The 9,538-nt window shown below is 38.5% G+C and overlaps 1 long non-coding RNA gene across 3 annotated transcripts; it reads right to left on the minus strand.

Moving 5' to 3' along the window:
• Nucleotides 1-1,662: 1,662 nt before the first annotated feature.
• Nucleotides 1,663-9,538, minus strand: LOC125670672 (uncharacterized). 3 transcript variants are annotated; one of them, XR_007368350.2, is made up of 3 exons: nt 9,057-9,538; nt 6,752-6,893; nt 1,663-2,063 (listed from the first exon to the last, which is right to left on the minus strand). It is a non-coding gene; the product is annotated as an uncharacterized LOC125670672 (long non-coding RNA). The 3 variants fall into 3 exon arrangements; XR_007368352.2 differs by lacking the exon at nt 9,057-9,538 and adding an exon at nt 7,251-7,418; XR_007368351.2 differs by lacking the exon at nt 9,057-9,538 and adding an exon at nt 6,991-7,176.

A 9,538-nucleotide genomic window follows, 5' to 3' on the forward strand; every position in this document is an offset into this window, starting at 1 on the left:
CGTTGGCAGCTGAACTGTAGATCGCGGGTTCAAGTCCAGTAGGGGTTTTACAATTTTTTCTTCAGATTGCTTTCTACTGAAACTGCATTTTTTGACTCAATAAAATTTTCAATTTCAAAATATTGATGCACATATCCTCCACTTTTCATCTGGTGTAGCATTCTTCCTTAAAGGTCTATGCAGCCCCTCTTTAGGGTTCTTTATGTTCGACTTCGTTGTTCTCTATCCCCTTATCATTTTTATTTCATTCGATCAGCCTATATTTAAGCATCAGGGGGGGGGGGAGTAAAAGAGGCCCCACCCTCGAAAGGTCCCAGGTAGTACCCCTTCAGACCCAAACTGAGGGCGGAAAATGATAGTCCTAGGGGTGCCACCTGGGCATAAAAGAGGTCTGAAAATTGACCTCACTGTCTGGAGAACCCAGATGGTACCCCTACAACCCCAAGCAGAGGGCAGAAATTGATAGTCCTCGGGTGTCCCCTACCTTGCCTGCATGATCTTTTTGTGGACTCTTCAAAGACTAAATTGGTATTTGCCTTTATTATGACCCTAAATGATGTAAAATTTGGATCTTTATGGTTAGCTCATTTGCCCTTAAACGCTTATGTGACCCCTTTCTTGGGTTATACATGTTTGACTTTATTGTTCCATATCTCCCTGTCAGTTTTGTTTCATTCTATCATCCTTAAGGATCCCCTTCCCTGTCTGCATACTCCTTTCGCGGACTCTTCAGTGATTAACTTCTTTTTAATCTTCAAAATGACCTATTTGAGGTAAAATTTGGAACTATCGGGTGAGTTTATTTGTCCCTCATGGTCAATATAACACTCTTTCGGGTCCTATAGGTTCGAATACGCTGTTCTCGATATTCTTACCTGTTTTTTTTAACCCACCCACCCCCCCTATTCAATAATTAGAGAGGTCTGAATAGTGACCCCGTCCCCGGGAGGCTCCAGTTGGTACCCCTACAGCCTCATTTGCGCCTCTCAGTCAATATGACTCCTCACTAAGATTCTATTTCATTGTTCTTGATCTCCTTATCTGTTGTTTTTTATTTGATCTCCCTATATTCAAGCATAAGCGAGGTCTGAAAAGTGGTCCCACCCTCGGGAAAATTCAGATGGTACCCCTACAGCTCCAAGTTGAGGGTGGCAAATAATAGTCCTTGGGGCTTCCTACATTGCCTGCACACTCCTTCCGTGGACTCTTCAAAGATCAAGTTGTTATTTACCCTATGTGGTTTAGAATTAGGAACTTTCAGGTGAGATCATACATGTCTTCAAGTATCAAAATTGATAATTAAGAATATATTTATTAATAATTTGAAAAATTATCAATTTAAATCGATTATTTGCTAGTTTTTAGCATTCCGTTTGAGTACTCTCAGTACTTTAATGAATTTTGTCATTAGTTGCTAGCTTCTACGGGCTTATCAATTGGCTGCTGTTTGGTGGCTGCTAGCTTCAGCTTAGTAGAACATTACGATAATTAAAAATCGTTTAACAGGTCTTTCTAATTATTGTCATACCTTGTAGCTAACAGTAAATTATATCATCTTAAGCTCCAATACTTCAAGGGGAAAACTGGCCTTCGTATCAGAAAGGCCCTTTATTAACCGTTGGTCAAAAGAAGCTAACGGGATGCAGTCAAATGTCATCAAACACGACTGATACACCTTTTATTTCACAACACAAGACCACATCATCATAAAATGTTTCCTTCTAATAAGTCGTTTCCAAACCGCTATATAGCAAGGTTTTATAGAATATGCAAAACTCCATATAAGACTATTATAATGACTATCCCCAGCACAAGGAACTGTACCACTCTTAGAATGACTGTCGTTGGAGGGTGTCCATTTCGCACGTGGTTCTCTTTATTAGGGCGTTTAATTCCCCTTTTCTGCTCTTTAAGCTGGTTCAGGGCCTCCTTTATACGAGTGTAGTCTTGGAATGAGATGCTGCTGCGACGTCGACTGCTTGAGTATGTCGTCATGTCCCCCGTGACGAGAAACTATGTATGTCGTCTGATAGGTTTAAGATAGCATTTTTTATACCAAAAACCTGTAAAACACCAAAATAAAGTTCATGAGAATTAACACTAATCAATAGTCTGATCTCATCGGCATTTGTGAAAGATTCACATTTCGGCAAATGAAAACCCAAGGTGAAGGTGTTGGGTTTCCAATTGCTCCTGGTGTTCTGTTCATATCTGAAGAAAACGTTGTACCAGGTATGTAGTTGTTACCCCCGTCCGTCACACTTTCTACTTTCTGAAACTTCTCCTTTATTCTAAGCAGTAACCAATCATCATTTGGAAAGTTTCAGAATTTTTAATTTTACCCTTGGGCCCACAGGCCTTATCGGTCACCTGAATACTAATGAAAAAGTATCACTTCTTCCATGGGCTATGAAATCTAGAAAAAAATTCCTGTTCTGAATATCTAAGCTAAATTCTAATGTTCAACAACAGTATAAAACAAGATGTGTTCTTAAAACTTCACTGCCCTCAAAAGTGCATACACTGATGAAAGGCTTTAAATAATAGGAGTATTAACATTAAAAGATATTACTATAATTTGGACTCATCTTAAAGTCATAACCCTGGGTTGTGAAATTCACCATATTTGGTACATCCTTTTCTGCTTTTCCTAAGTATGCATTTAGACTTTGAAGTATCAGCAAACTTACACATAAACACTACATACTAAGTTTGGCCCCACCCTGGGGTCAAAACCCTTACTCTGGGGAAAATGAAATTTACAATTTGGTAAAAGACTACCTGCTCTATCCATTTAGTTTCAATTTAGTATCAAAAGCACTAAAGAAAATGTTATTTAAGTGTTTTACACATAAACAATATATAACAAGTTTGGCCCCGCCCTGGGGTTAGAACCCCTACCCCTGGGATCATGAAATTTACAATTTTGGTAGAGGCCTTCCTGGTCTACACCACTATGCATTTAGTTTTCCTTGCATGTGTGTGGTTCTTGAGAAGAAGATTTTTGAAAATTTGTCATTTTAGGACAGTTTTTGTCCTGCCCCTAAGGCCCCATGGGTGCAGGAATCCTGAAATTTACAATTTATGTCCCCCTTGTTCCAAATATATTTCATATCAAATTTGAAAAGTATTGGAGTGATAGTTATCAAGAAGAAGTTAAAAATGTCTATTGTTCACATACTTAATAACTGACCATTTTGGCCCCACCCTGATACCAAAACTCCTACCCCTGGAATAATCAAATTTACAATTTTGGTAAAGGACTACCTGTTCTTTCTAAATATCTATTTACTTTCAATTTAGTATCAATAACATTAAAGAAGATGTAATTAAAGTATTTTCCACATAAACACTATATAACAAGTTTGGCCCCGCCCTGGGGTCAGAACCCCTACCTCGGGGGTCATGAAATTTACAATTTTGGTAGAGGCCCTCCTGCTCTACATCACTATGCATTTAGTTTTTCTTACATGTGTGTGGTTCTTAAGAAGAAGATTTTTGAAAACTGATCAATTTTGGACAGTTTTTGTCCCATCCCTAGGGCCCCAGGGGTGCTGGAGTCCTGAAATTTACAATTTATGTCTCCCTTGTCCCAATAATGCTTCATATCAAATTTGAAAAGAATTGGACAGGTAGTTATTAAGAAGTTAAAAATGTTCAATTGTTGACGGACGACGACGGACGAAAACCAATTGCTCAGTTTACTCAGGTGACCTAATAAAAACAAAAACAAACAAACAAAAAAGCCCTGGTTCCCAGAACTCCTCATACATTTTACACAATAACCAAATTATCTTTTTGAAGATGATTGGTGGTGTCCTGTAGATATGCAATTTTGACCAAATGGGAGTCGAAAAACGACGTTGTTTTCCCCTTTTTAACGCCCTTGTTCCAGGCACTCCTCTTACAATTAAACAGTAGCCAAATAATCATTTGGAAGATGATTGGTGGCGTCCTGTAGATGTGCAATAAGTTTTCAGAATTTTCATTTTTATCCTGGGATCCAAATGGGGGTAAGAAACCACGTTTTTACAACCCCTCCCCACTGGTTCCCAAAACTCCTCTTACGTTTTACGCAGTAGCCAAGTCATCTCTCAGAAGGCAATTGCAATAAGGCTTCAGAATTTTCAGTTTTCACTTTGAGGGGAAAATGGGGTAGAAACCGAAGAATATTGATTGATTGATTGTATATCGTTTAACGTCCCTCTCGAGAATTTTTCACTCATATGGAGCGATCACCATTACCGGTGAAGGGCTGCAAAATGTAGGCCTATGCTCGGCGCTTAGGCCTTTGAGCAGGGAGAGATCTTTGTCGTGTCACACCCGCTGTAACACGGGGCCTCGGTTTTTGCGGTTCCATCCGAAGGACCGCTCCATTTAGTCGCCTTGTACGACAAGCAAGGAGTACTGAGGACCTATTCTAACCCGGATCCCCACGGGACCCGACGAATATAAACCTGGTGCTCATTGCATGGTGTCTTGTGCAACAAGAAAGTGTTTGCTTTAAGGGTTGAAATCTCAAACATTTTAAAGATATTTGAACAATCCAATAATGGTGAGGGTTGGGATTACCCCGGGGCACCTGCCCATCAGAATACTCAATGCATCTTGATATGTGCAGTAGGAATACATATGGTTTAGGGGGACCTCAATTGTTTTTTAAAATACATTTCAACAAGTATGAAATAGGGTTTTGAATGACCCTAGGACATTTACTCAGTAGGATACTCAATGTATCTTGACATATGCAACAAGAATATATGTAGCATAGGGTATGTTATATAGTGACTACTGTGGCTTTTCTTTGCTAGTTATACAAGTACGAGGGAGAGTATATCACTAGCGTGCGGGTATTAATGTCTGATGACAGCATCTGTGGAGGTTTTTTTGTTTTGTTTTTTTAAGATCAACTTTACTTAGGTAGTATCAGCCATTACCAGGCTGTGATATACATATACTTTCGGTATGAATGATAGGTCCTTGATTAAAAACTGTGACAGGAGGTAGAGAGTTCGGTGTGCAAAATATTTCCTCAAAATTGACTACCTTCAACAATCTGTAATTTTCTCAAAAATTGAAAATCTTGCTACATGCACAAATTGTTAGACGGGACAAATCATATACATTCAGTTATAAATTTCCTCAAAACTGACTAAGTTCAACATACTGTTGTTTTGTCAAAAATTGAAGGAAATCAAAATCCTCGCCACATGCATATCTTCCATGTCCATACAAACACTCTATAGAACTAGAACTGTCTAGCGGGACTAATACCCCCGCAGGGCACATTGAATGGTGGAAAATCGTTTGGGCTCATTGAAGAATAAACGCATCCTTTTGACATGAAGTATTGGTGAGAGCAATTAATGTAAATGCACTTACTATATAGTCTGCAATAGTGTGTTACTCAGAATATTGAAAATATGCGTACATGCATGAGCCAGAAAACAGCACATCTTTTATTAACAAAATCACCCATAGACAGACAGACAGACAAATGGACTGATGATTCCATTATACCCTCTCCTAAACTAATACAGTAGTCTCTGTGAAAGAACAGATCATTACAAAATCTAAAAGAAAATGAGTAAGTCATGATGTTGAAAAAACACCCGTAAAATGAAAATATCCATAATTTCTTTGAATGTAATGAATCCCAATAAAAATGACAGCAGCACAACTTTATGATATACATAAAATATACACACAGTTTGAATCAAATCTGTTCATTAGTTTTTAAGATATACTCTGGAAACTGACAACACCCCCTCAAAATGGAAGAAAAATATCCATAACCCCCTTGAATATCAAAACATCTCAAAATGGCAGGTGCACAACTTCATTATTCATATAAGATATGCATAAAGTTTTAATGAAATCTGCTCATTAGTGTTAAAGATTAATGCCGAGGAGATCGGGGTTATAATAGGTCCTCAGTGCCCCTTGGTTGTCGTAAGACTAAGAGGCGACTAAATGGGGCAGTTCTTCGGATGAGACCGCAAAACCGAGGTTCCGTGTCACAGCAGGTGTGGTACGGTAAAGATCCCTCCCTGCTCAAAGGCCATAAGTGTCGAGCATAGGCCTAAATTTTGCATCCTTTCACCAGAAATGATGACGTCTCCATATGAGTGAAAAATTCTCTAGAGGGACGTTAAACAATATTCAATCAATCAATCTGGACAAATGATGTCTACGGACAAACGGACGGACAAGGTAATTCCAGTATAACCCCCAACTTTGCAGGGGGGTATAAAAAGAAGGTCCTGACTTGAAAACTGCGGGAGGAGTTCGCCTGACAAACCATGTACCCTCCATATTATTCAGTTTCAAATAAAAGGGCAAAAAATCCTACAAGGGGGATCGAAATGAATCAAAATTGCAATATGATTTGGAGTGACCCACAAAAAAGCTACACAACAAGTTCCAGCTTCAACCCCGAACAGACGGACGGACATCACTATACCATAATACGAGCAAAAACTCAGTTGAATAATCAATGGCTTATATATGAAAACCAGAGTGACGTCATAGAAAACGTTTCGTCAAATAATGATTTGAATTGACAAAATTTGACAGAAAACACATCCGCATATTTTTTGAGAGATTTAAAAGTATCTAGAGGTAACAATAAAGGTAAGAAAACAGAATCAGTATAGGTCACATGTGCTGATTGCCTACATTACGAGGGGACGCCCCGCTTACTGAAGCTTGTTATTATCATTAACGAAATTAGAGAAATACATGTACTCACTCAAAATCACATGCACTGTCCCTAGTAACAGCGCCCTATCCTCTACATCCCTCCACAAACGATAAAAAGTCGACAATTCAATTCAAAACTCAATGTGATGATTCGTCATGTGTCCAAAAAGTTTTGGGGTTTCTCTGTGAAGCTGAAAAATAGTAAATTCGTCTTATCACGCACTTTTAAAAAAAACCACTTAACACAATACATTTCCACCTATATCTCATAAAAACATCTACATCGACCTTTCATTAATCGTGTATTTTGGTCTTTTCATACAAAAAGCCCACAAGAATCTGATACGGCCACTGTGCTGCAACTGATAAATGCAAATGAGAGAGATTTGTATTTTGCGTATTCACTAAATATCACCCCCTGCTGGAAACTTCAATTATCTTCCATGAATTTCACGATTAAGAAACAATCAGCATTTCGTTATTTGTCCCCTAAATGATTGAACTGCAGTTACAATATTCATTTGAAATGCTCGATATTGATTGCGAACCAGATCTATCGTTCTTGTGTGGGTCAACTGCGCTGTAAACTAGTCCTGTCAGATTCCCACGTTGAACACGTCAATATTTTTTGTTCCAGGGATAGTACTCGGATGTTTTTCCACTCAATGACTTCAATGGAGCCGGTTCATATTTCCCTTCATGTGCACTTTAGACTGAAAAGTAGACACGACAAAAGCTACCACTTTACTATTCAAAGCAGAGACGTAGTTTTTTTTTCTAGCTCGTGGGTTAAGCTTCCGATTTAAGAACAGTATCGGCATACGCTCGCGTTTTCTGGTTCTTACAAAGTAAGTTTAATAAATGTCATGGGGTTATAAAATGAATTGGTGTAGACCAAGAAGACAATCAAACTTCACATTGAAACCGAAATTAGTATCCCTCGAACGGGGTTTTATCAAACTTGCAGAAATACATCATAAGTAAATGATAAACGTGTTTCGAGGGCGTGTCCCAGGTTTTATATCGTTGTTTCCCTATGCAACAGGTCAAGTTCCATTAGTAATATAATGTTGGATTTACTGTAAATTTCGGACTTGAATTGCGGGGATTTGGTGTGTTTGTTTGTAGTTTTTGTTTGTTCCTCCCAATTTATTCATAGTGACTGAAATCAACATAAATGTTTAAGGGCATAAATTATTTCAAAATACAATAACATGAACAAATTCAAATATTACCAAAGATAGTACAGGTGCACTGTATCGTTATCATCTGGATCGTATCGTCAGAGGCAATTTTGTAATTCCTGCAACCTATGGAATTTAATTGTCTACAGGTATCGTTAGAGGGGATTTTGTCATTTGCGCAACCTATGGAACTTGATTGACTATGGACCAGTATCGTTGGAGGGAGCTTTTTCATTCGTGCAGCCTGTGCACTTTGATCGCCAATCAGTGGTGGATTAAAGGGGGGGGGGGGGGGGGCGCAGCCGGCGCTCGTCCTCATTAAAATATTCAAAGTTAAGGTAAATCGTGGTATCTTGTTTAGAAAAATATACTAAATGATAAAAGAAGCAATAATTTCTTCCACTCCCGTAAAAATAAATGACAAAATCTTCTGATTTCTTGAATTACTTTATTGAGAGAACTTAACTTTTTCCAAAAACCTTAAAATTTGTGTCATTTTACTGATTTCACCTTATTAAAAATGATAGAAAATAGTACAAATGACTTAAATGGGAGACATATTTCAAGCCCCATAAAATCTGTAAAATCCAGGAGCTGGACCCACTGGGGGCCTCAGCCCCCCCCCCCCCCCCCCCCCCGGACCCCCTGCCTCATAAAGTGGCGCTCCCCGTAACCGCTATTCCTGGATCCGCCCCTGCCAATGGGTATCATTTGAGGGTATTTTGTCATTCAAACAACCTATGGAATTTGGGTTCGCTGGTCCTTTTCCCCGACGGGACTCTGCAGTTCGATGCTGACAATAAAACTGCCACTGAATGCTTAATCAACCTAATCCTACGCAGGTCATATCATTTTTTGTAAAAAATTGTAAACATTGATTTCGTTCTCTCAAAGTTCTCTATTTAATTACTTCAGAGATTTATAATGCAAAAAGTAGATAACAGAAGGAATTGATTCGTTATGCATCACCATAAGTGAATTTTCCTGTAGCTTTGCTTTCAGTTTGCACTCTCTGTTACTTCAAACAATTCCATTATATGGTCTCGGCGAATAACACCCAAGGGAACTCGGGACCGACAATTTCGCTGCGTTCTCTCTCGTAGTGTGCCTTATTTTTAAAGTAACTTTTAAACAAAAGATCATAAAGAAGAAGAGACAGTGAAAACTTACCTGTTACTGCATGGTAGTGGACAGTTCCCCACTTGTTGAATATATTAGGCCTGTAGGGAAGATACGGCTTGGAATCAATAATTAAGCAGTCAAACCGATCTCCCTATATTATCATCATCGCCTCTTCCAGGATTTCATTGCATATGTAAACAAGTACATTCAACACGGCAAACGATTGGCATTTGTAAATTTCTCTGACAATAACATATACACCAATCTGAAGAGCCTCTTCACTTTGAATCTGTCAAAATACAAGAGCTGGGGGAGCCGAAGACAATAATTAACAAACAGTCGTTTAACAGTAAATTTACTATCAAAGGTGATAATGAACATAATAAGAATAACAGTCTTCTACCAATCCCTGGGGTTTCTGTAGATATACACACGTATACCAGTCACCAATAGTGCATTTTCCTGATTGTATAATAATGGACAAATATCATATCGAGTTCAATTTCCTATCACCTTAATTTCTGAAACAT

Source organism: Ostrea edulis, chromosome 4, assembly GCF_947568905.1.
Source record: "Ostrea edulis chromosome 4, xbOstEdul1.1, whole genome shotgun sequence".
In the NCBI taxonomy this organism is placed as follows: domain Eukaryota; kingdom Metazoa; phylum Mollusca; class Bivalvia; order Ostreida; family Ostreidae; genus Ostrea; species Ostrea edulis.